General features: G+C 51.5%; 1 long non-coding RNA gene across 7 annotated transcripts in view; it reads right to left on the bottom strand.

The window, feature by feature from the left end:
• The window catches only part of LOC149126003 (uncharacterized), a 611,412-nt gene that overhangs the window by 308,299 nt on the left and 276,473 nt on the right, over positions 1-26,640 (bottom strand). For 2 of the 7 annotated variants that reach the window (XR_016235123.1, XR_016235122.1), the window contains one exon: positions 5,399-5,806. The exons of the other annotated variants lie outside the window; for them this stretch is intronic. This is a non-coding gene — a long non-coding RNA (uncharacterized LOC149126003). Of the gene's footprint in view, positions 1-5,398; positions 5,807-26,640 lie in introns of those variants that run through there. 7 annotated transcript variants of the gene reach the window in all.

Here is a 26,640-nt window from a genome sequence, read left to right as displayed (position 1 = left end):
CCGTCCCCTGCAGCCTCCCAGGGTATGCACAACAGGAAGTGGAAACCCAAAGAGGGAGCAGAACTCAAACCCAGGCACCTGAGTACAGGGTGTGGGTCTTGGACATGGCCTCACGACCACTGCCAAACGCCTGCCCGGGATGCAACTCACGGTTTTCCTAACGCCTTCTGTTCACAGTTGGCAGAATCCACTGCTGTGGAAACCATCGGCACGGAGCACCAGGAATGTAAAGTCTTTTTTAAAAATGTTTCTGCTTTGACTCTTTCAGAAAATTTGAGAGCATTAAAAATATTTAAATTAGGCCAGCGCCGCGGCTCACTAGGCTAATCCTCCGCCTTGCGGCGCCAGCACACTGGGTTCTAGTCCTGGTTGGGGCGCTGGATTCTGTCCCGGTTGCTCCTCTTCCAGTCCAGCTCTCTGCTGTGGCCCGGGAGTGCAGTGGAGGATGGCCCAAGTGCTTGGGCCCTGCACCCGCATGGGAGACCAGGAGGAAGCACCGGGCTCCTGGCTTCGGATTGGCGCAGCGCGCCAGCCGTAGCGGCCATTTGGGGGGTGAACCAACGGAAGGAAGACCTTTCTCTCTGTCTCTCTCTCACTGTCTAACTTTGCCTGTCAAAAAAAATTAAATGAAGTGAACCAATTCAGAAGCTAGCTCTTACTTCTGGGGGATGAGAGAATTTCCTGAGTGTCTCCAAGAGTTGAGAGCGTCACAGACAGTGTACTGCATCCTGTCGGACCTTCCTAGGTTCCAGAGGTGCTGAGAAGGTGGCAGTGTGGGTGCAGAGAGCTAAGCTGGGGACGCGAGCGCCCTGGCCCAGCTGCCCCAACAGATGAGTGGCTTTGAGCCTGGAGAAATCCTCTCCTACGGAAACATACCTGCAGCAGCGCTACACGGACCACCAGCCCCTGGTGTGGGAACCATGATGGAAGTCAATATGACACTTCAGTATTCAGCTCAATCAGTGTTTTTTTTTCCCAAGCAAAAGTGCTCTGGCAAAGGAAGCCGTGAGCAGGTCTACACCCTCCCGGAAGCTGCCCAAGGCATGACTAAGGGCCAAGCCCAGGTGCCAGAGCAGAATCATGGTACAGACCACCCCTGCAGTGGCACTGGTCTCCAGGAAACCACAAGTCCCAGTTAGCCAAGCTTTGGCTCCATCCAGGAAGCGGATGACCCGGGAAGAACCTGCCCTGAGCTGGCCTCACTAAGCTCCCGAGGGTCTCTGCACTTTGGGAGATATCAAATATCTATACACCAAGTACACAGAAACAGAAATGCACAGGTCCCTGCACGGCACCCCCATCCTGCCACACGCACAAAGGGGTTGCAAGAAACAGGGACTGTTGGTTCCATAGAGTCATTTGCACAGCAAAGAAGCTCCTGAAGAACAAGGTATCCTTGCCAGGCGAGGGCTGGGCTGCACCTTCCCAGATGAGGAGAGCCGGAGCGCAGCGCAGAGCCCAGCATGGCGGGCAGGGGACTGGGCTTCCCTGCGGTGTCTTCCCCAGGTGGAAAGCCGCAGCCGTCCCAGGTGCCCCTGTTGCCGTTGATTTCTCAACAATGTTGCAGTGGATTCATTTCTGAGAGGAGCAGCGTGGTGGGGCTAAGAGGCGCGGAGTCACCACACAGACCCCGGGAGTCGGGTGAAAGCAGGCTTGAGGCGAGCAGCCGGCAGACTCGTTTATTACAGTTGGAACCACATCTTATATAGCCAAGACCAGCCAATCTGGTCAAGGGGCGGTCTGTGCCCCAACCAATCACAGCCTGCTGCCAGGCAGGCTGTGTTGCCAGGTGGGTTTAAAAGCTGTTCCTGAGTAACTGACACTGGCTTGCCAGGGGCCACCTTGGCATGGCCTTCTCACTCCACCACATGCCCCTGTCTGACCGCTCTCCAGGGCCCCACAGGGAGTGACAGGTGCTCTGGAGATGGAAGAAACTCACTGAGCCCAAGGCGGGGCTTCTCCCTACATCAGGCACCTGGGCAGTTACTGTGGACGGGTGGACGCCCTTGGGAAGCTGGACAGGCAGGACAGGCATTTTCAAACAACCCAGCGCTGAGAGTATGCGGGTTGGGTTTAGGGCACACGGCAGGAGGAAGCCACTGGGAGCCCTCCTGCAGCTGAGCCGTCACTGACGGATGTCCGACGACGACTCCCTGACTCCCCGAGTTCACACGTCCTAGGCAATGTCCCCTCTTCCCCAGGCTTCCCTTTGAAGCTCGGCTTACATTTCCTAGCAGGAGACCTTGCAAAGAAGGTGAGCTTGACTGAAGCCGTCAACTTGTGAAGACCCGGCTGGACCGTATCGTATACTGACCTCCGGGAAGATGAGCCCGATTTGAAGGAAGAGAGCAAAGAACACTCATCCTTGGGGGAGGATTTCATTGCGCAAAAGGGAGTCGGAGATGTGGTCACTCAGCTCAGTGACCGAATTCCCGACTATCACACCAGGGGTAATGGCATGGCCTTGAAAGACATGGGTGAGGAGTTGCACTTGGATTCTTCCTGTCTGTACTTGCCTCCCTCCCACACAAGAGGCGGAGAATGCACTGGACACCCCACGTGGGGACAGGCTGGTGGGGGTCTCCAGGCCACCTCTAATAGTCTGCCTTTCTATGGAGGACCTGATCAAAAGTACACCTGCTCATTCCCCTGATGAGAGGGGCAGCCTTGCTGGGGTACAGGGGAGCACACGCTCCCCACAGACCTCACCCCAACCCCGTGGCCTCCGAGGCACCCATGAGCTCCAGAAGGTGGGGCGGCTAGCTGCACAAGAGGCCAGCACACTCCAAACCATGGAAATACAGAGACCACAGCCAGCGGTCAAGTCACTCGGTATTTACAAACAACAGCGCAGTGAAAACCCCAATGAGCACAAGCCTAACGGGAGCTGGGGATTCTGAGGGTAGGGCGGAGCTCCGGCCAGGGAGGGCTGCCCCGCCCCTGAGGTGCGGCTGGAGGAGGTCTCTGTGTGATGTCACATCTATGTCCCCACCTCACCATGCACTTTCTCACTCCTGATCCACTGGAACACAAGGCCACACACATGAGGACAGAGGGCACTGCCTGCCTGCAAACAACTGATAACACTGTCTTTCACTATTGTTTTTTAAGTTGGAACAAAAGTCCCATCATCCACCGTAAAAGCAGAGTTCAATGTCTGGCTTTTCTATACCAGCAAACAAACCAGGCAGCTAGTTAAAAAGATCCTGCATCCCACAAACCCAGGCAAAGATCTTGTCAAAAGAGGAAGCGAACATTCACCAAAATTGATTGCTAAATGAAGAGTGGCTCATTCTTTGAATAAAGAATTTTCTATTATTGGCTGAGACTACAATCATTATAGACTACAAACTGCACAATAAAATATACATCGCTTTCACAGAAAGGAACAATGTCTTGGATGGAAGGAACCCTAGAAACGGATGAGGGAACTGGAACATTGTTTAAGTGTATTTCCAGAAACAAAGCCAAAACGATGATCGCCAAAGGCCAATCACCAGTTTTAAAAGTCTGATTATCGCTGTTTGAGTCTTCGCACTCACACGCAGCAGGCCGGTAGCTGCCTGGAACGTCAGAGAGTGGGACCGGTCATGGTCACTGAGACAGAAGCTGTGTGGCCCCAGGGAAGAGGAACCAGCAGGTGGAAGAATTCTACACTCATCCAGGCCGTGTGTGGCTTCACAGAGACTCACAGACTGCTTGCTGGTATCGGGGGTTCATCAAACGCTGGGGCTAACAGGAAGCCAGGGGCACTTAATCCAATTCCGCTTATGATGCCTTATTCCCAAGCTACAAAATGCCGCAGACTCTTGGGGCTCATAATATGGTATAACAGGTAAAGTTGCTGCCTGCCACGCAGGCATCCCATATGGGCACTGGTTTGAGGCCTGGCTGCTCCATTGCCAATCCCGTTCCCTGTTGGTGGTCTGGGAAAAGCAATAGAAGACAGTCCAAGTACTTGGGACCTTGCCACAAACGTGGGAGACCCAAACAGAGCTCCTGGCTCCTGGCTTTGGGCTGGACTAGCCCGGCCATTGTAGCTATCTGGTGATTGAATCAGTGGATGGAAGACTGATCTCTCTTGCTCTGTGTGTGTGTATGTGTGTGTATGTGTGTGTGTCTCCCTCAAAAGTGCCATGGACTCCTATCGGGTGCATCTGTGATGAGTGCCTTCAGTAATACAGAACTCAGCGTCAAACAAGGCCACCATCCATTGGTCCATCTTTGCTCACCTTACTCCTAAGTTCAACAGACAGCGGACAAGCATCTGGCCTAGCAGTTAAAATAGGTTGGGCACCCACCCCCTAACAAAATGCCTGGGCCTGGACCTGGGCCTGGGTTCTGACTCTGCTCCTGGTTCCAACTTCCTGCTAACCGGCACCCAAGTAGGTAGCAGGTGATGGATCAAGTATTTGGGAGACCTGGGTTGAGTTCTTAGCTCCTGGCTTCAACCTGGCCCAGGCCTGGCTGCTGTGGTCATTTGGAAAGTGAGGCAGAGGACAGGCACGCTTTCTGGGTCTGTCTCTCTGCCCTTCAAACTGCTCAGAAAATAATTTATTAAAACAAACAAAGCTAAACAGACACAGGGAGTCTCAGAATCTCCGTGCCATCATTCCCAGGAGGCGATCCGCTTGCCAGCTTCTAGGGGGTTCTGTTATCCACTGAGCATTTTATTATGGGAGAGTGTTCCTTTATCTTGTTTATTAAAATTCACATTAATGAAAACGAAGAGCTTTAGGGGGTCATTCTCTTTCTGGTTAGAGGTTGAGCATTGTTTGTAAAATTAATGAGCTCAATGAAACTCACCTAGAAGGACCGTAAACCACACTTCTCAGCAGGCAGCAAACCAAGGACTACAGACCTTCTCAGCGACTGGATTACAGACACACTGGGTCTCATTTTCTCGCTACAAAGCCTATCAGCTTGATTTTTTTTTTTTTTTTTTTTTTTGTTCACTGACTGCTGCTTGAGAGACCTCTAGAAAGGTAAGCTTCAGAATGGTGCATTTATTGTTGGAAACTCAGGAAAACAGCAACATAATCTTTCAGCCTGAGTGTGCTACAAAAGCTGGGCCATCTTCTTGGGCTTGAAGGTCAGTTTCCTTTTATGTTAAAATCCCTGTCTTTAAATGGAGGAGAAACGCAGAGAAAGGAAGCCGCAGCTGCGACCCACGGGGACAACCTCTGCAGTTAACCAAGGGCCCAGCTCCGACTTCTGCCGGGCAGCCAGGCCTCCAATTTGTGTTTTCCTACAGGGGCCTTAACCACAAAGAGAAATCTAGGAAGGAAAGGTGGTAACGCAGAAACTGAGATAGTCACAGACACGGGAGAGTTGCTAGGAGAGGGGCATCTGGGAGTCAAGTTTACCTTCCTGTCCCAATGGGAGTAAGGATATGCGTCTATTGAAAAGACACACACAAAAAAATGTACATGGGAGAAACAAGGAAAATTTGCCAGAAACATTCAGAAATGAAGCAGAAGATGCAAAACAAGTGACCAGAGAGAGTACTGATTTAGGGAAGGAACAGACAACTAAATATCCCAAACTTTTCAACGTCGGATCTCAAGGGTGGGAAATGTTGACGACATGGTCTTCACAGCATGTCCAGGGATGTTCAGCTCAGCCAGCACTACTTTGCAGAAGGACACAATGAGTTCCGTTCCGTTCAGAACCATGGGTCAGAGCCATGGCAGCAGACGCTAGGCTTGGTGCCGGGGGTATGATGAAGGATGATGTAGGACCACAGTCCCCGAGGCAATTATGTTCTCAGGATTGTCAGACCACATACAGTTACATCCAGTTCCACCTGTGAAGTACCAAAATGGGGATTCAGGCCAGACTAAGGGATCAAGGAAGATTTTCTAGGAGTGGTAATAGTTGAACTGTCTTCCATTTAGATCAAAGCTCATCACTATTTAGCTCTGTGCCATTGGGCAACTGGCGTAATCCCTGTGAGCGGACTTCCTCATCAATTAAAAATGGGTGCAACAGTACCACCGCACAGGTTTGTTGCGAGGATTAAAAGATTAAGGGCAGGAAGTGCCGTGCGCCCTTCTCTGTGTGTTGGAAATGTCCAGGGAATGTTTTCCTTCCCGCTTTCCCAAATGTTGTGGTGGGAGCAGCTACAGGAACGAGTGGCCCATGCCGTGGGTTTACAGGTGAGGAACTCATGGGCGGGATGAGCTCCTGCCAATGCGCCCCAGCGGAGCCCCCACCCTGCCCCTGCCGCCATTTCCACGGAGGGCTGCAGCAGCGCGTGAGTGGCAGGGATGAGAAGCACTCCGCAGGGAAACACACGCAGGATGAACGTGGCGGCACTGCGCACGGGAAACAGCGCCACAGCGGACCTGCGACGCAGCTCAGCATCGACTTTAAAATAACTGAAAGCAAACCTGAGTCTGCAAATTAAAAAAAAAAAAAAAAAAAAAAACCCAAGTGGACCTAAATCCTAAATTCATACAAGACAATAACACATAAAAATAATGCTCAATACTTCATCAGGATAAACACCACTGGATATGGGCGGAATGAGCATCACTGGCCAAAGGACACCTTGAAGCTGAAAATCCAATTTTTATGAGATGCTTTGAATCTTTCGGATGTAAAAGATATTCAAATTTTCATCTGTGAAAAGGTTACGGAAAATGTAAAACCACTGAGTCCGATTTTTGAAGAAGATAGTAGAGTTAATTTAATTCAGGAATGCTCACTGTTGGCATGGTTTATATGTTGGGCTGGTGACAAGTGTAATGCCTTGTGATGGATGCTGTCGTACAGGATTTTTTTTTAAAGATTTATTTTTATGTATTTGAAAGTCAGGGTTGCACAGAGAGAGGAGAGGCAGAGAGAGAGAGAGAGAGAGAGAGAGAGAGAGAGAGAGGTCCTCCATCTGATGGCTCACTCCCCAATTGGCCGCAACAGCTGCAGCTGCACCGATCTGAAGCCAGGAGCTTCTTCTGGGTCTCCAACACGGGTGCAGGGGCCCAGGACTTGGGTCATCCCCTAATGCTTTCCCAGGCCATAGCAGAGAGCTGGATGGGAAGTGGAGCAGCCGGGACTCGAACCGGCACCCATATGGGATGCCGGCGCTTCAGGCCAGGGCGTTAACCCACTGCACCACAGCACCAGCCCCTCATACAGGATATTTAACAGCAGAACCCGTAAACATCAGTGGCAACCCAGCCACGCCCACCCCTGACCTGTGACAACGACACCCGCTCCCAGGCACTGGCAAAATCACCCCAGCTGAGAACGACCTGCAGAGTGGGATGCTTTATCCATCACAGGAATTCACCCTACTCCTGAGAGTCAAGGGCAGACCATTCGCAGGACTAGAAAAGGCTTTGTGCTTTCGGCATTCACTCCCATTTACCAAACCACTGTAAATGCTCCGACCACGGAGGTATTTTCCCGAGCGGACATCTGCCATTCTCTGTCTTCAGCCAGGCAGCTGCATGGCTCTCTAGAGCAGCACGTGGAACCTGGATCCGCCGCCTGCTTTCACGTCTACACAGGAAGCCAGCATGTTTCCTTCCCTTTCCTTCCCCACACACTAACCCACTCCTGGTTCTCATCTTGCAGGATTCCCAGACTCCTTGTTTTCTCTGCCCTCATCCACTGAGGGCTTAGTGTTGCATCACCACTCCCCCTACAAGTGCCAGGCTGCTTACCCTTACTTCTAGACAGGAACATCATCCGCCAAGTTGGCGACTGGACTTGCTCAAGCTCACAGCAGCAGGGAACCGGAGACAGGCCCAAGATCAGGGCTCAGAATACACAGCCAGCTCTACTCACCCAGGCCAGGCAGCAAGGGTCTCTGGGGAGACGTGTTCCCCATCCAACGTGGGCTCACCCAGACCACAAGTTACTGCGAGATGCACGTGACAGTGGCAGGGCAGGAACGGCATGCACACCTGATTAGAATTCTCTGCCACCAACTCAGGGGCTCCAAGAAATGACAGCTCTCTCTGCGCCTCAAGTTTCTTGCATCTGTAGTAGATAGCACAGCGGCACCTGCCTCTTCGGGGGTGGGTGAAAAATCCACATTAAATGTTACTGTTGGCCAGCGCCACGGCTCACTAGGCTAATCCTCTGACTTGCGGCGCCGGCACACCGGGTTCTAGTCTCAGTCGGGGCACCGGATTCTGTCCCGGTTGCCCCTCTTCCAGGCCAGCTCTCTGCTGTGGCCCAGGAGTGCAGTGGAGGATGGCCCAAGTGCTTGGGCCCTGCACCCCATGGGAGACCAGGAGAAGCACCTGGCTCCTGCCATGGATCAGCGCGGTGCACTGGCTGCGGCGGCCATTGGAGGGTGAACCAATGGCAAAGGAAGACCTTTCTCTCTGTCTCTCTCTCTCACTGTCCACTCTGCCTGTCAAAAAAAAAAATGTTATTGTTGCTTAATGATGATTACAGATCTAAAATGGTCTTTCTGTGTTTTCCTCTCACCACAGGCACAGTGGGTTAGGGATCAGCGTGATGGGAAAGGCGCAGCTAGGGAGGAGGCCAACGGAAGCGTCAGGCCAAGAAGCAGGTGCCCAGCAAGAAAGCACATCCCAGCAGTGCCCGCTCAACAGGCACCAGGCTTTCTCAAGAAAGAATTCCCAGGAGCACCAAGGTCTTCCCTTAAGTAGCTGTCAAAGAGAGGCAAGGAGCTTAGGAAATGTTTCAGATACAACGGGCATCAGCAAACAGCCATTTCTACCGCTGTTACGTTCCTGGTGCCGAGCGTTGCTTTGTTTTAGGGCGGGGGCAAGGTCTTCTGGGACAATGGGAGATTCCCCACTGCCCGCATGAGAGAGCAGGACACGGCAGCCTCTCTTTCTCCGAGCCAGTTCACTGTGTCTCTGGGTGGGAGACACCCTTACAAGCCTCTCTGGGTTGCGAAGTGCAGCTCCAGCCTCGGTTTCTTCATTTCTCGCTGGAGCGCGTGTACGCCGAGGGTTCCCCAGGGGCTGTCTCTTCCACATGTGTCACAGGACAACAGGTGTCCCAGGACAGCGTACTCGTTCCTCCGAGAGCCTAAACTACCCCTGCATGCCATCTCCAAGCGCAGCCCGGAGCCAAAGGTCTCTGGGGCTTTTTCTAGGGGGTGCTCTTTGCTTTTGTGCACTGCCCAGCTGTCAAGCCTTCATTCCGCCATGGAAGAACGTCTTGATGAGTGGAACGCAACAGGAAATCTCCCTGCTGTGACCTTCCACACGGGAGGCCTGCATAAAGACCGGGCACACCTTCAGGAAAGGATGTGCAGAGCGCATGTGGCTTCAAGTCATTATTTTTCACACTGTGTCACGCTGCCTGGGAACAGACCTGCGCCACTGCACCCCAGGCCTTGGTGGATCTTAATTAGGTTGCCCGCTCCTCTCCTGCTGCTAGAGGCCTTTGAAGCTGCCGGCAGCATGTTCTCTGCTGCCCCCTTGGAAAGCCGAGCTGGTGCTGGGTGACCGGCTGGGCAGACTGAGAGGTTGTGTGTTAGCATTGCAACAGAACATGTGTCTGCACGTTTGGCACTCAAGAGACAGAGAGGCTTAGGGAAGCAGCAGGTCCAGGTGAATCCTGAGTTGTCTATTGTAGAATTCTCTTCTGATTTTGGGGGTAGAGGGGAGTCTTGTTTCTGGGGTCTTGGCAGGAGACGGGGTCTTGGGTCTTATTCACCCCTGGCAGTGAGCAGTGCAGAGATACCTCTCAGAATTCATTAACAGGGTACTCCTGCTCTGGCCTGCAGACCCAGCAAGAACACGACAGACACACAAATCCCTCACAGCAAAGCCAGCACACTGGAGAAGTCAGTCACGGGGTGACAGTGGCCCCGGGGTGGCACTGAATCTCATGGTGGCTGAACTTGGCTGTGTTGTTCTGCTCCCCAGGACGACTCAGCCATGTCTCCAGCCTCCTTCCATCAGCTGTGTAAATGACTCCATACCTATCCAACAACACCCAACAAAGCCCCCGTCTCTGGACAAGGATTTAGACCACTGTCATTGATACACTGGGAAAATATTAATACCCGCCACGAAGATTAACTGTAAGAATTAAACAAGATACTTCTAAAGAGCTTAGCGTGATGCCTGAGACATGATGAATCTAAGTAAATGGTACCTACAGTCATTTTTTACTGTAAAAGCCCCGAGTTGTATTTACATACAGAAGTTTATTTTGTCATTATATGTAAACTAAAGACTCTTTAGAAATAGTGGCATACATTCCTCAAGTTTATTTATACATTCAGCTACCCCACGAACATTTATTTGAGCAATTAGCTGCTGCCTTGCAAGGAAATACAAAGGTAAGCAAACACACACACACGCAACACACGGATGCCACTTAAGAAAACTCACAGAGGGCACAGGACTCAGAAGCAAGAGGATAGTGATACAAGAGTTCAAGGCAGAGGCCACAGAGGGCATCCCCAGCAGAGCAGGAGCCTCAAGCTGGGATGTAAAGAGTGAGTAAGAGCTCAGGAGGGGGCTGGTATCATGGCATAGCAGGTAAAGCTGCCACCTCTGACACCGGCATCCATGTGGGCACCAGTTCGATTCCCAGCTGCCCCACTTCTGATTCAGCTGCCTGCAAGGGCACCAGTGAAAACAGTGGAAGATGGCCCCAGTACTTGGGCCCCTGCACAAGCCAAGTATAAGCTCCTGGCTCCTGGCTTGAGACCAGCTCAGCATTGGCTGTTGCAGCCATCTGGGGAGTGAACCAGCCATCGTGGCCATCTGGGGATAGAAGATTCTCCCTCCCTTGCTCCCTTTCTCTCTCTCTCTCTCTCTCTCTCTCTCTCTCTCTCTCTAAGACTTATTTTTTATTTATCTGAAAGGCAGAGTTACAGAGAGGGAGAGGAAGAGGGAGAGAGAGCGCGCGCTCTTCCATCCACTGAATCACCCCCCAGATGGCTGCAATAGTTGGAGCTGTGCCAGTCTGCAGCCAGAAGCCAGGAGCCTCCTCCAGGTCTCCCACTCGGGTGCAGGAGCCCAAGAACTTGGGCCGTCTTCCACTGCTTTCCCAGGCCATGGCAGAGAGCCAGTTCTGAAGTTGAGCATCTGGGACTTGAACCAGCTCCCACATGGGATACTGGCACTGCGGGCAGCAGCTTCACCTGCCACGCCACAGCATCTGCTCGCTTGCTCCCTCCTTCTCTCTCTCTCTCTCTCTCTCTCTCTCTCTCCTTCTCCTCTTATAATTCTACCTTTCAAATAAATAAATAAATCTATAAAAAAAAAACAGATTGGCAGAAGAGCACTTAAGACCAAAATAACCAAGCAACTAGGAGGGCAAATAGGACTCATCAGTGATAGGACAATGCCCACCGGCATTTGAAGCATTCAAAGCAGCAGTCCTTTAGCCTAAAACCCACATGAGGTCACAAAGCATCTCTTCACTTGTTTCTCCAGAGTTCAAGGGTTACAGGTTCACAGTCGAAGTCTGAATGCATGAATGCGGGGCGGGGGGGGGGGGGGGGGGCTGGAGCGCCGGTGGGAAAGGGCGCAGTGGTAAGAGAGCTCGCGGCTGAGGCGTTACTGATACACAGAGCACCAGGAGTTGTGTGTGAGGTTGAGCTGATAGGTCACGAGTGTTAGCAAATACACCTCCGCCATCCGTTGTCCTCTACACTAGGGGACTTTCCATCGGCGGGGCAGTAGCAGTCACCACCTTGGCCAGGTGCATCATGATGGGGAAATACCCACAGAAACTGGGCAAAACCTATGCTAACCTAAGCATCGCACTGTAATATCTGACAAATTTTCTGTTATTAGGTTCCAAAATGCACATGTTGTCCATTTTTAGCGAAGCCTACGTCTCATACTAAGAGAGGCAGATGGAGAAGAGAAGGCAACATTAGACACAGAATAAGGTCTTTTATATCACGTTTGCTGCTGTGACATAGTTGAGATTCATGGGGGATTGGTGGCTGGTGCTGTAGCACAGCGGGTTAAGCTGCTTCCTGAAACACTGGCATCCCCATATGAGCACCCGGTTGAATCCAGGCTGCTCCACTTCCAATCTGGCTCCCTGCTAATGTGCCTGGGAAGGGAGAAGAACATGGCCCAAGTGTCTGGGGTCCTGCACCCACGAGGGAGACCCGGATGTAAATCCTGGGTCCTGGCTACTTCCTGACCCAGCCCCAACTATTGTGGCCATTTGGGGAGTGAGCCAGCAGATCTCTCTCTCTTTCTCTGTCTCTGATTCTGATTTTCAAATAAATAAGCAGATCTTTAAAAGAAAACAATGAGGGGTGAATGAAGTCTGATACAGCATAGTAGGCAAGTCTCACAGGCATGCCAGCTGTATCACGCAAGACAAAATTTGGGTTTCTGTGACTGGCGACTAAGCACATTCTTAGTGCATGCCTTACAGCTGTCTGTGTTAAAGAAATAAGGTATGAAACCACGATTTATGTTCAAAGGAATCAACACATGGCGGGTTGCTTAATTTTCCTTGATAATACAGTCCTCAGAGGGGCCTGAAGCCAATTTGGATTTGCAAGCCCAGTGGCAACCACAAGCATTCATGAGCTTCTGTGCATTGCTGCACCAAACGAAAGCAAATGACACCTGGTCCAGCGACATCAAATACGGACGTCCCTGTCCTCATCGCAGGCCGCACAAAATAACCACTGAGTGAAGCTTGAAAGAATACTGTGACTGCCTCACTTCAGACCAATTGAAATGGATTATCACGGGACAAGGCCTGCTCCCATTTATTCTTCAAATGCTTCCCAAGTGCTTCGGATCTGTGGTTTGGACTGAGAGCCAGAAGCAAGTTCATCTCCACACCTCCTGGCCAGCCAGAGCAGAGGGGCTAAGCAAGGCTTCTCAGACTTCCACCTGCACACAGAGGCCATGTTCAAGTGCAGACTCCCTCAGGAGGTCAGGGGAGGGCCTGCCCTGTCTTGCTAAGACCTGGATCCATGCACAAAGCTGGGAGAGGCAAGGTGCCAGTCCCTTGTCAGCTGTGGCCTCCCAGCCACTCAGACCCTGCAGTGCCAACTCAGCAGTCACCAGTGATGGGCTTCCAGACTAGGAAGGAATGGCTGTGCCTCTGAGCCCCTCCCCTGCCAGCCTGAGCCCCTCCCCCTGCAAGCCCCCTGCACTGCAATCAACTCAGGAGTGCACGTGTTAGTGGCTGCCACACTGAGGGGCCTCTAGGACCCCACCCAGCCACAAATGACTTGTCCTGCACTCTGATTGGACAGAGCCTTTGCTGAACCGACTATTAAATCTCTGAAAATCTCACTCTGGACGGGCAGACCTAGAGAAGTGCCCACTTGCTCGGGGTGGGTGGGGGGTATGTTGAGCGAGGACTCACTTTATCACGATCACGGGTGATTTTTTCATGAAAGAACACATGAGGTCACAGGATCTCCCCGTGAAGATACACAAAGCAGGTGAAAACCCCCAAGGTGAGGGGACCCATGACTCTTTCTATAAGTTTGGCACGAACACGGGAGATGGAACAAGAAGAAACCTGGGCTTAATTAAAGATTAGAGATTCTGCGGAACTGAAAACAATAGGAGAGATTTGCTTACTGTCATCAAGAGAAATCACAGGCCTGGCTAAGAGACAGACCATTTTTTCACAACGTGTTATTTCGAGGCCTTGCTCTGCCATAATAAACAGGCAATCGCGACGCGCCCCACGGACTGTGGTCACCAGTTCCTATGAACTCAAGTGGAATGCTTGGTTTGAGAAACAGAATTCAGGTCGATATGTATTCCTGTGCCATCACAAATTTACAATTTTCCTGATGCGTCGTTTTAGCTCCGGGTCTTTATCAATGCTGAGAATTTTAAGAAAACTTGGGGAAAAAAAATCTTTGGATCTTTACTGTGTGTATTTCTGCCCAAGTAGCATAAGGATCTGAGGCACAAAACAACAGGGAAGGCCAAAGACAACTGAAAATGGATGCCTCAGGCTGTTCCAGAAAGATGGCCCTGAGGTTCCTCGATTCCAGATGCCCCAGGACAGACCAAGCCAGCGCAGGCTCTGGGTCCTAACCGCCGTGTGGCAGCCTCATCGCACGGCTGAGTCCCCTGCGGGGCTCCTGGGAAGACTGTGGCTTCGAGAGCACAGCGGAACAAGGTCCTCCTGGTGGCTCACCTTCTAAAGGCCGCTTCCGCCAGCTGCTGCCGTCTGCCTACACCTCACTCTCCTGATCCCTGTCTGCCTCTCACCTACTTCAGTTCACACTTGGCTTTGAACTCTCTCCCGAGTGCAGCTGAACGCATGAAGGGATCCCCGACTTTATTACCCCCTTTCCTGCGGCGCCACATCAGGCCCTGAGTGATTTCCTAACGCACGTCACACAGGTTCTGAAACTCGGTAGCACAAAGAGCAAATTATCCAGAACCCAAAAGCTATTTTCCACGTCTTTCCCCCTGTCCATTCAGGCGCACCCCCCTTGCTAGCACCGCCAACGTGGGGACAAGCAAATACCCCCGCCATCTGTCAGGGACAGTCGATCTTTTTCTGCCTAAGCCTGCGGTGGGGCTCACAGTTCACGCTGTCCGCTCTGTCTGATTCCCCCTCTGGGGAGTCTGACTGCACATCGGAGCTGCTCTAAATAGACCTAAGAAAGAGTGCCTTTTTGCGAGGCTCTGAAAGGAACCACCACGAAGCCTAGGAAGAAACAAACTAGCTGTGGCTGATGGATTTCGAAGACAGCCCTCGGCGCGGTCAGCTGCTACCCCCAGGCAGCCGCCCGTCTCCTCCTGCCACGTGCAGTGACCAGTCACAAGGGCCAGCAGAAACGTGGCCTTGCACCTGCCAAGCCTGCACAGATGGGACCAGTCAGGATGCCGAGGCGGGTATTTCCAGCCCTCTGATGAACACAGACACACAATTTATTTGAAGCCCAACATGTGGAGATTATCTAACAAATCTAGTAGGAGAAACGCTTTCAAGAATGCAATATAGTTTAAAGAAAAAAAAAAAAAAGACAGCTCGGGGTTTGGGGACAGCGTGTTCAGACGCAAGAGTGAAGTCGTTGCCAGCAGCCACCCTTGCAAAGCCGCGCCAGGGTCCATCCTTCCCTCCCTCTGTTCCGTCTGCTGCCTCTTCTTGGCCGGTGGTCGGCTGGCAGGTGGTGCCCCTCCTGTTGCCCTCTGCAGTGCGGGACCCTGTGGCGGGCAGATGAGATCTTTACAGATCCTGGCATGAAGCTTCCTGGTTCCGTTTTTAACCCTAGCAAGGCCTCCTTCCCACACATGTGACCATCCTGAAACTGCAGGCAACTGGGGCCAGCAGGGAACAGAACTCCTTTTAGGCCCCTGAAGCTGTGCACGTGCCACCGGGCAGCCAGATTCCTGGGCACCGGAAGCAGCCTGGCCATATTCCATCTGGGATCCCACACAGACGGCATCAAACGAGGCCTCTGCTCGGGCCAGGAAGATGATTTTTCTCCCCAGGATGGGGAAGGGGTTATGGTAGAGTTGCTTAAGAACATTCTAGGTCTTAAGGAAACTGAGCCGGTGGGATTATGTTGTAGGGAGGTCCAGAGAGGCTGGGCAGACCTGCCTCCAATGGGCCTCTTGGGGGAGGGGGGTGCCCTGTACCCAGCTTTGCTCCCCTGCCCCTGCCCTCTCCACCTGCCACCCTGTGACTCGCATCACCGACCTCGGGTGAGATGGCACCCAGTTGCCCAAGCTGCTCACGGAGCAGCAGCTTCTGCTGTTCTCCCAGAAAGGGGAGGCGCACCAGCAGCAGAGCGCACACACAATCAGCTCTCACTCCAGGGTCCCTGGCATGACACACTTTTCACTGTCTTGGGATTTTCACCCACTTTACGGACACAATGTTTTCTCACGGGAGCCAATAAGAGACAGGTCAGCTACACCTACCACAAAGCTCACCTGCCTACGCACCCTGAACGGGGCCTATGGGGGAGACTAGCATTAATGCTCAATTTTCTCCATGTTAATTGGTGTTTAACCTCGTACACGGGCCGGAGTGACTTCTCTTGGGGGAGGGATGACATCAGAGAGGACTTGTGCGATCCCCTTCATAAATGGGAACGAAAACGCAACTTGACAAATGTGACCGCGTAGAAATGGTTTAGGAAGCACGGGAACAGAAGGGAACATGGCACACAAAGGGAACTGCCTTCCTGCGTGCTTTCGCAGAGGGCACTGGCACCACGTGGCGGCCTTTGTGGCCCATGCAGTTCCATCATGGGCCCTACTCAAGAGGGTAGGGGGTAACAACAGGAACTGTGGGGAAGACATAGCACCCGGCCTATAAACTTGCAGTCTCATAAATCAGTAAGTTGGCAGCTGTAATGTAGCACGGCTTCCAGAAGGCCTTCAGAGAGAGGCTGCCCCATCCCATAAGCAGAGTCCCCTGGTTCCATTGCTAGCTCCAGCGCTCACTGGCTATTAACCAGGTGAACCTGTATGCCCTGAAGAATATAACAAAAATGGCTTGAGGCCGGCGCCGTGGCTCAACAGGCTAATCCTCCACTTGCAGCGCCGGCACACCGGGTTCTAGTCCCGGTCAGGACGCTGGATTCTGTCCCGGTTGCCCCTCTTCCAGGCCAGCTCTCTGCTGTGGCCAGGGAGTGCAGTGGAGGATGGCCCAAGTGCTTGGGCCCTGCACCCCATGGGAGACCAGGAGAAGCACCTGGCTCCTGGCTCCTGCCTTCGGATCAACGCAGTGCACCGGCCGCAGCGCACCAGCCGCGGCGGCCATTGGAGGGTGAACCAACGGCAAAGGAAGACCTTTCTCCCTGTCTCTCTCTCTCACTGTCCACTCTGCCTGTCAAAAAAAAAAAAAAAAAAAAAAAAGAAAAAAGAAAAAAAAAAACGCCTAGAATGCAACGTGCTGCTCTCAGTCTGCTAGAAAACACAGCAAGATTCTGGGATGCATGGCCACAGCCAAGCCATGTCCACCAGGCAGCCTCTTGGGAGACTTCCCTTTGGTGTTGCCCACGGCGCTTGTTCCTGGGAAACGACTCTGGCAGAGCACAGACATTCTGATAGTGCACTCTTTGCTCTTCATTTGTCCTGTGTTTTCTCAATTACGATCTTGATATGCAAAGTCCACCCAGCAGAGGGATGCACAAGTACAGAGCAAGGGTCAAACTGAGAGCTGCAGACGCCAAGCAGGCTGTGCACCTGCGTGACGCGAGCCCGCTGGCAGGGGCCGGGAGCGCCCTCCCACGCCACGGAGAACCGCAGGAAACACCCAGTGTCAGTCCTGGCATTTCAATTCAGAAACTGTTAAAAAGCAGCAACATGGCCGTCGCTTATCTCCAAGGTGCCCCTACAGCTCCCAAGCTGCCCATTTCAGCAAGGAGCTGAGCCCCACCCCCCCGTATCCACGTTAGACTCCTTCCAGACACTGCGGCGTCACTCGCCTGCACATGCTCATGTGTTGCCTGTGCCCCTGCTTACATCGCACGCGGGTATCACCATGTCCAAGTCATTCGGCATTAAGCAACGAACGGTGAGAACGTGGCCCAGAGGGTGTAATGCCGGCCACTGCCTGTTGACAACCACCGACCGGACAGCCTGCGGTGTGTGTAAGCTCGCAAACACCACCAAGAATCTCTGCACTAAAAATGGAGGTATGGCGGTACGGAGGAAACAGAGCCCAAAACAGAAGAACGGAAGAGGAGGAACGTGCCCTATAGGCAGCAGGAAACAGCTGGGGATGACAGCTCACCGCTCGTGTGCATACCTGCAGGGCAGAAATTCAGGTAGAGTTGGGTCAGGGAAGCAAATGGCCTGTACAAATCACGCAGGCCCGGAGGTCCCCGAGAGGGGCGAGCATCAGGGATCCTGTCTTCGGGACAGTACACCAAAGGGCAGAGAAGAAGGTAAAGTGACGTCTCGTGGTAAAGGCAGACGACAAACCGAATGTGCCAGAAAAAAAACAAAACAAAACAAAACAATAGCCGGAATCTTTACAGCCAGAAGCTTCCAGAAAAGTAAAATCCTACGGAGCCAGTGAGTAGCTCATAGCGCCTCATCAGAGAGAAGAGACACGCACGTCTTTCTGGCATGAGGAAATGCATCTACCTCTTGTGAAAGAGCTGCTCACTGCAACCTGCAGCCCCGAGCTGCATGACTTCTGTAAGGCCAGGCCCTTCTTTTGTTCCCTTTGCACAAACCCTGACAAGGCTCATCTGTCAGCAGTATCTCGGGTGCAGAGAGCAGAGAACATGTTGTCTCCTGCCCTCCTGGACAACGCACCCTGCAGAACACCTCACAGCTCAGGTCGATCTGTCCTTCCGCCTGAAGCCGCTCTGAACCCTCGCAGGCTGTGCTTCCTATAGGGTGATCCCTGAATCCACACTGAAACCATGGACGTGAGCTGCTGCCCGTCTGCATTGAACCTGCAGCAGCCTTAGCTACAGGAGCTGGCGGGCAGCGGGCGACAGCTCACGCTGCCAGCAGCTAATCCACTCACTGATGTGTTCACAGCCACAGGATTACGGCTGCTGCAACAACCAAATTCACGTTGGCGTGCAACTGGAAGCTGACTGGTGTACTTGGCTTCACTTGTGTTTATCCCTTTTGGAGCTTTGGTTGCATTTATTTGACAGCCTCTTAATTGGTATTTTCTCCAAGGAACAGACAAGTCAACAGCCACCATTTCATGGGCTCCTTTTGACTTTGTGTAGTGCATCAACGCATATGGAAAACTGTATCTGGGTAGGGTTTGGGGCTGAGAGACATCAGCTACGGACAAGCTGAGAGCGGTCACTCAGCCCCAACATGCCTTGTGTGCTTAAACACTGAGGCATGAAGCACTAGACCCTTTGGTCCTCAAACTCTCTCATGTAGCCTCTATCTCTCCTTCTCATCACCTTACAATCTGCTGACCATGGTTACCTACACTTTGTCTTCTATTAGGCGGAAGAGCATGTAGATCTTTCTTCTTCCTACCACCATCTCCTCTTGTCAGGCAAACAACTTGATCTCCCGGATCCACTTTGATCAAGTGAAGTTTCGTGCACAACTTGGAAGCGCTGTGCTTGCCAACTTCACGGGCTCACGACTTGCCCCAAGACGTGGGTCTCCACCAGCCTCCCAGAGACCCGGGCAGCTCCATGTATCTTCTCACACACGCCAGTCACACCCGGACCATGAGTCTTTGCTTACTTCCTCCTCAACCCCTTTTGCTAAGTAAATCCAGCCTCTTCTTCAAAAGTAAGCTCCACTCAGCTCACTGACCGCAGCCTTCCCTGTCCCCGCACACCCTCAGAGGTCGGTAGAGGAGCCAGGAGTCGGCCATCTGACCACGCTCAGTGACGTTATCTGAGCGCATTATACTCATCACCTCATCATCTTCCCAAGCGCGGGGTGGGGGGGTGCACCATCAGCAGGCTCACTCTAGGGATGCAGAACTGGGCCATCAGCACGGCCAGTCCACTGCGGTCCATGGTCACTACTCAGCTGAAGCCAGGGCGAGGCCCTGTCACATCCCACTGGGATGTCCCATGTAAAACGGAGAATTTCCCTCACTTGCTACAAGCCGTGGGCTGCTGAAAGCAGACACCCATGCCCACTGTGCTCTCCATTAACCGCTCCTGGTTTTCTGGAGCACACAGGCCCTCTGTGACATAGGCTGTAGGTGACAGAGGGAGTTTGATCCAGAGGATTCGCAGCTCCAGTGTGCCTGCCAGCAGGTGCCCAGACATACAACGAGACCCCAGCAAGTCCAGTTTTGGTGCCACACCCTGCTCAGCAGTTCTGTATGCGTCACCATGCTCCTGGGAGAGCACCTGCTACTTCCCCACTTTGCCTTCACCCAAACGACACCCTCCAGTCCACCTGTACCCTCGTTCCTTTTTCCTTTCGTGTGTTTTCACACCACAGTTCTCTAAGAATCTCCAACTACATACAATCAACTCTCCCCTGCCAAGGACTAGGCCCAGAAAGTCTTCTCTGTGTATCACAGTTCAGTTATAAAAAAGATAGGGAAACACAAGAGCCCGAGTCCCAGTTTAACCAAGAGAGGAGGGAAATCCTACATTACTGAGCTGTCTCAGGTATGAAGGAGGTGCCTGCTCTCATGTCAACTTAGGATGGAAGTATGTTGTTTAACCTCACTGGTTTATCTTACAGGTTACAGTGAAAAACAACGTAATCATCGCTTTTCAAATTTGTGAGCAGATCTCCTACTTTTTTTTTTTTTTTTTGGACAGGCAGAGTGGACAGTGAGAGAGAGAGAGAGAGAGAGAGAGAGAGAGAGAAAGGTCTTCCTTTGCCGTTGGTTCACCCTCCAATGGCCGCTGCGGCCGGCATACCATGCTGATCTGAAGCCAGGAGCCAGGTGCTTCTCCTGGTCTCCCATGCGGGTGCAGGGCCCAAGCACTTGGGCCATCCTCCACTGCCTTCCCGGGCCACAGCAGAGAGCTGGCCTGGAAGAGGAGCAACCGGGACAGAATCCGGTGCCCTGACCAGGACTAGAACCGATGTGCTGGCACCGCAAGGTGGAGGATTAGCCTAGTCAGCCACAGCGCCGGCCAAGATCTCCTACATTTCTCTCTACATCACTGAATAGCATACGGTACTACAGCGACAATGCAAAGCCACGTAGGAAATTACCTGAACATGTATTTAGTCCACATTTCTGGAAGTGTAAAGGTAAAATCAGACATTAAATACACAGTGTTTATAGCTTATATAAAGCAGATATAATGCATTATAAAATATTTTTTCATGGTGTGGAACAGCCACATCCCACAGAGAAGTGTCTGACTTCGTAGTCCCGGCTCTGCTTCCAATTCCAGCTTCCTGCTAATGTGCACCCTGGGAGGCAGCAGTTAATGGCTCTAGTACTTGGGTCCCTGCCACCCACATCAGAGACCCAGAGAGAACAGTTCTGGGCTCCTGGCATTAGCCTGGTCCACCCCTGGCTGTTGCAGGCATCTGGGGAGTGAAACAGCAGATGGGAGCTCACTTTCTCTTTCTTGCTCACTGCCTTTAAGTTAAAATAAATAAATAAATGTTTAAAGTATGATGACAGAAGTGTCTTAGTTTTCAAAGCCGTAGTTCCTTGATGCTGCTCGTATTTCAGGTGACAGAGGATTTGTAAACGAGGCTCATCCAAGTGCTGATAAAAATGACCTTTGCAAGGACTGCATGCTCCTCCTAAAGGCAGCAGGTGTGCTGACGGGTGAGCAAAAAACTCATTCTGTAATTAAACAGACGCAGGTTTCCAACGCACGACGGGGTGGCCAGGGAAAGGAGTGGAGCAGCAGGAGAGAGTCCTGTGGGAAAATAGCGATGACACTGACACTGCACTCCAGAGGCAAGAACAGGAGTGCCCTTGGGTTTCTATTGCTACAGCCACACTCTGAGCACAAGGTCACAGTCAACTAGAAACAGCGCCCTTACGACTAACCAATTTAATGTGGACTATCTCAGCCAGCCTCGCTGGATTCTCCCCAAGCCCCAGAGCAAAAAGGTGCCACTGTGCCTAACTATTTAACAAGCTCTGCTTTTTGGCCTCTCTGGCACCTCTCGGTTACACTTCCACCAGCCTCTGGTTTAACCATATTGAGCGATCAATTTAAACTTGTTATTGTCATCACGGTTTGAAGATTTAATAAGCAATTACCTGAACACACTCCTTTATGTTTTTAATTTCTACGGAGATGTTGTTCTACGCGCAGGCCTAAAGCAATCCTGCCCTCCAGAAAGCTTGATCCAGTGAGCTCACAATGCAAGCTTTTAGGTGTTTTTGTGGTTTTTTTTCCCACTGTTTTTTTTTTCCCAGTGTGAGTGAGGAAGCTGAATGAGGCAGTGTCTTCAGAAAGAGCCAGAGCTGTGGTGTGGGTGGAGAGCAACGCAGCCCTGGGTGTCCTGGCAGAAGCCGCTGACCCGTCCTCTCCCGGCTACAGTGCCTGCCCTGCGCGGTGGTTCTAAGCGCCTTCCCCTGCTGCAGGTTCAAGGGCAGGGCTGTGACGTGGGCTCTCACTGACAGAGCCCTGTTTAAGCAACAGCCCTAGAAAACAGCTCCGAAAATTAAGCAGATTTGCTTCCTCTAGTAACTGCTTTCCCTCTCGCTTTCTGCCTAAAAGAGGGGTCAGCAAACTTCTCCTGGAAAAGGCCAGATGGTAAATATTTTAGACCTTGTGGCCATATGGTCCTTGTCTTAACCACTCAACTCCGCTTTTACGGGTACAAAAGCAACTGCAAACGAATGGGTGTGGCCCTGTTCCAGTAACACCGTATTTATAAGAGCAGGTGGCAGGCCAGATTGAGCTCACTGCCATAATTTGCTAACCTGTGGCCTAGAATAATTAATAAAGGGACATTTTTCTGTGCAGGGGGTTTAGTGTGCTTACCTGATGGGTCAGAACTGTTTGCTTTGATGGAAGCACAGAGCACTTCCCAAGCTCCCTTTTGTAGGTCTTCTTCCATCTGTTCAGTGAACACCCACACCTCAAAGGACTTTCACCTTGGCTGACTTATTTGGGAGGACGCATATTTTATACCACTCCCCTGACTTAATTAACGTTTAAGAAGCAGTGTTTCTCCAATGTTACCATAGGTCCTTGTCCTAAAAGCCACAGCCCCATACTGACCTCTGCATGAAATCTGCCCAAGAACCCCCGGCAGACACCCTAAGGGTCCACCCACCTAGCCACGCCCCAGATAGAACCTTCTTCCTTTCCTGCTAATGCACCATGGCCCCCAAGGAGCAGAGAGAACACAGTGCCCCGTCCCCTGCAATACCCTGATTCTTCTTCTGACCCCACTGCCCATGGTGCCAGTGCCTTTTCCCATGGAGCTCTCAACTCTGTCTCTTCCTCCTTACTAAGATTTATGTATTTATTTGAAAGAGTTACACAGAGAGAGGGAGAGACAGAGAGATGGAGATCTTTTATCTGCTAGGTCCCTCCCTAAGTGGCCTCACTGGCCAGGGCTGAGCCAGGGTGAAGCCAGGAGCCTCCTCTGGGTCTCACATGTGGCTGGCAGGGGCCCAAGCACTTGGACCATCTTTTGCTTTGGCCATAAGCAGGGGGTTGGATCAGAAATGGAGCAGCTGGGATACAAACTGGCACCCACATGGAATGCCGGCACCACAGAAGGCAGCTTTACCTAGTACACAACAACGCCAGCCCCTGTGTCTTCCTCTTTATCTCTGCTGTCTAAGCCTCAAATTTTGTCTCCCTACTGAAATGGAGGGAGAGTGAACTCACTGACCCCTCTTCCCAGCCACTCTCTGTTTTCAATAGTGCATCATTCCACCATTGGTGATTTTTTTTTCCTAAAATGTCCCCTTTGAGGCTGGCACTGTGGTGCAGCGTGTTAAGCCATCATCTTGGCATCCCATATGGGTGCCAGTTCAAGTCCCAGCAGCTCCACTTCTGATCCAGGCAGTGGAAGACGGCCCAAGTCATTGGCCCCCTGCATCCATGTGGGAGACCCAGAGGAAGCTCCTGTCTCCTGGCTTTGGCTTGGCCCAGCCCTGGCTGTTGCAGTCAACTGGGGAGTGAACCAGTAGATGGAATCTCTCTCTGTCGGTCACTCTTTTAAATAAATAAATCTTTTAAAAAGAATGTCCCCTTTCAACTGAAAGTCCGCAATTCTTTTCTCTTCCCATTAAAAAACACCATCATAGAATAACGAGTCTTCCCAGCAACAATCTATCCATCCTGCCTTGGGTCCCTTCTACCCTACTCTGACGCCCCCTGCCCCCAGGGATTCCACACTTCAGTCCACTGGAAGGTACTGCTCCTCTCCCAGTTGTCTCAACATCCTCTTACGGGGCTGCAACCCAGGCTACACCTCTTCTGTGTTTCACTCTTTCAGCGTCTGAGTATCCACGTGCAGGAAAGACAAAATGCTGACACGCTGAGCGCATAGTTGGGACAACCAGATCAAATGAATAATTCGACAGAGATGATCCGAGAAGCAGCACGCCACGACACCGATGTGAACAGGGCCGCGGGACGACATCACCTACATCCGAATCCCAGTGCCCCTTGATCGCGTGACGTTCAGCATGCTGCCTAGAGCCTCAGTCTCCTCAGGCTACTACAAGGTACCCTAGGCTGAGTGGTTCAGGCACCACACAGAGGTACTGCTCACAGTGCTGGAGAAGATGGGGCCAACAGCCAAGCCTCAGCAGGGCTTGCGTCCATCACGGACGGGGTGTTTCAGCTGTGCCCTTCCATGATGGGGCTGTGGGAGTCCTCTGCATTCTCCAGGTGCAGCCCTCATGACCCCAATGTCGCCCAACTTTCTCACACCCTCACCTTGGTGATCAGGTTTCAAGATACAAATTCAGGTTGGGGGGAGGCACAGACAGTCAGATCATAGCAAACTACCTCCCTATGTTAGATACCCCATCAGCAAGGCAGTGTGTACAATACCTACCTCAGAATATGACTGTAAGGATTAAATGAGTGAAGACTTTTTAAACTACTTAGAGCAGTCCCTGGCAGAGGAAACCCTGCAAACCATAAATATCTACCCAGAAATGCGAGGATATATGTGTGCATATCAGTATAGCCAAGCACCATGCAGCAAGGGGGTATGTTTTGAAAAACGCACCCTCACGTGGTTTCATCAGCGTAGGAACATCACAGAGTGTACTTGACAAACTAAGGCGTCTCTAATACCACCAGCCAATCTAGCGTTAGGGCGCATCGTCGTATGTACGGTCCATCTTGATTAAAACATTATTGTGGGCCACAGGACTACACGTACTAATCAACTGAATCTAAAAATGGAGAGAACCACACACAGAGATGATGGGAAGTTAAAGAAAAGGGCATTTCCATGGAATCTGGAAAATGGACTGACAATGAGGCAGCAGGGTCAGGCTTTAAGCTCAAGCTGTTTGGACTACAAAGCACATGTTCTAATATGGTCTAAGGACCATATTTACAATATAGAGTAAAGCTAGTCTTTTTTTTTTTTTGTAAGATTTATTTATTTATTTGAAAGATAGAGTTACAGAGAGAGGTAGAGACAGAGAGAAAGGTCTTCCACCTGCTGGTTCACTCCCCAGATGACCGAAACGGCCAGAGCTGCACCAATCTGAAGCCAGGAGCCAGGAGCTTCTTCCAGGTCTCCCACGTGGGTGCAGGGCCCAAGGACTTGGGCCATCCTCTACTGCTTTCCCAGGCCATAGCAGAGAGCTGGATGGGAAGTGGAGCAGCCAGGACTCGAACCGGTACCCATATGGGATGCCGGCACTTCAGGCCAGAGCGTTAACCCTCTGTGCCACAGTGCCAGCCCCAAAGCTACTCTTTTATCACAGGTCCAGTGGAAAGTTCTTTAGTTTCTATAGAACATCTATTGATCTAAGTGATTACATACGTCACAAATTCTCCATGTCAATCAGCTCACCCCCTATGCTATTTTTTATGTGGAAGCAACTGTGATAGAAGAGGAAGAGGTCGTAGTCGGAAGTCTGGAGTTGCAGTTCCAGGTTTTACTATGCATGGGAAATGTTACTTTAATTCTGGTGAGAGTTTGCTGATTTCTCAGAGGTAGGAGCATTTTCCTCCCAGCACACCGGAGAAGACTGGACCTGACGCTGCGTGTGATGACACCAGTATGCTCTAATGAACTATATCCACACGCGGCAGTGTCACGGGTCTGCACATCCCACCCACCCACGAAGGCCCACACCACGCTCCACGACTCGCCCAAAACCTCTGCCCACTGAAACTCAGCCGAAACGCACCTCTTTCCCTGTGAGTGCCGCTGAAGCGGTTCTGGATGAGCCGGCTTCTGCTTTTATTATTCCACTGCACTGCAGCTTAACAGCTGATACGCATGCAACTGGTTTACCCAAGTGGACCCCAAACACCTGGATGGTACATACTACATACACACGCCTACATATGCAGGTATCTGCTGGGGTGTGGGGGGGTAACTTTCCATTGTTTTAAAGACTGTGTATGGGGCTGAGAGATACTGACTAATATTATTAAACAAAACATGAGTTGAGAACAGCAAGAATAGAGCAAAATGTAGTCTTAAAATAAATGATGGAAACATGTGTTGTGCCCACCTAATTTTAGATAGATCCTTCATTTTTAAGATATATATATATATATATATATATATATATATATGACAAGCTAAATCAGTTTCTTTTTTTATAGAAACCTTTAGTCACTGGTTAATTCTAGAATCAGCACTGGATGAGCACCTGCTGGGAGCCCGTGCAGAGGCTTCTGAGAGGGAGGCGGACACCCCGCGACTCCCTTCGGGAGGAAGGTACCCGAGCTGACACCAGCCTCTGCAGGCGCATCTTGCACATTAGGTCTGCTCTCGGCTGGCAGGGCTCGGGGTCCGGAAGGTTAACCAAACGCGTGGCACACGGCCGGTCCTCAGGAACCGACTGTATTGAGCATCGCGTACGTGAAGGAAAGGGGTGAATAACAAGTAAAGGACGAGGCTGTAACTACAGGACAGATAAGTCAAAGTGAATGTGTGCAGAGAAAATGAACTGAAGTGATGTCCTCTCAAAGACAGCGAGTCAGAGAAGTAATATGGACACGGAACACAGGAAGAAAATCAAAAATACACAGCTCAGCATTTTCTCCCCAACGAGAGTTTTCACCAAACGTTTTCCATGGCGTTTGTCAAACTGTACTTAAATGCTATGATTATACATTCAAATTTAGCTAAACACCCATCCCCCTCCCAACACGGCCTGAACAAACCAAGT

Source organism: Oryctolagus cuniculus, chromosome 6, assembly GCF_051225735.1.
Source record: "Oryctolagus cuniculus isolate XC-2025 breed Fujian yellow rabbit chromosome 6, ASM5122573v1, whole genome shotgun sequence".
Lineage (NCBI taxonomy): Eukaryota > Metazoa > Chordata > Mammalia > Lagomorpha > Leporidae > Oryctolagus > Oryctolagus cuniculus.
Note: the sequence above shows the minus strand (reverse complement) of the source record. Positions and strands in the feature narration are given on the sequence as shown.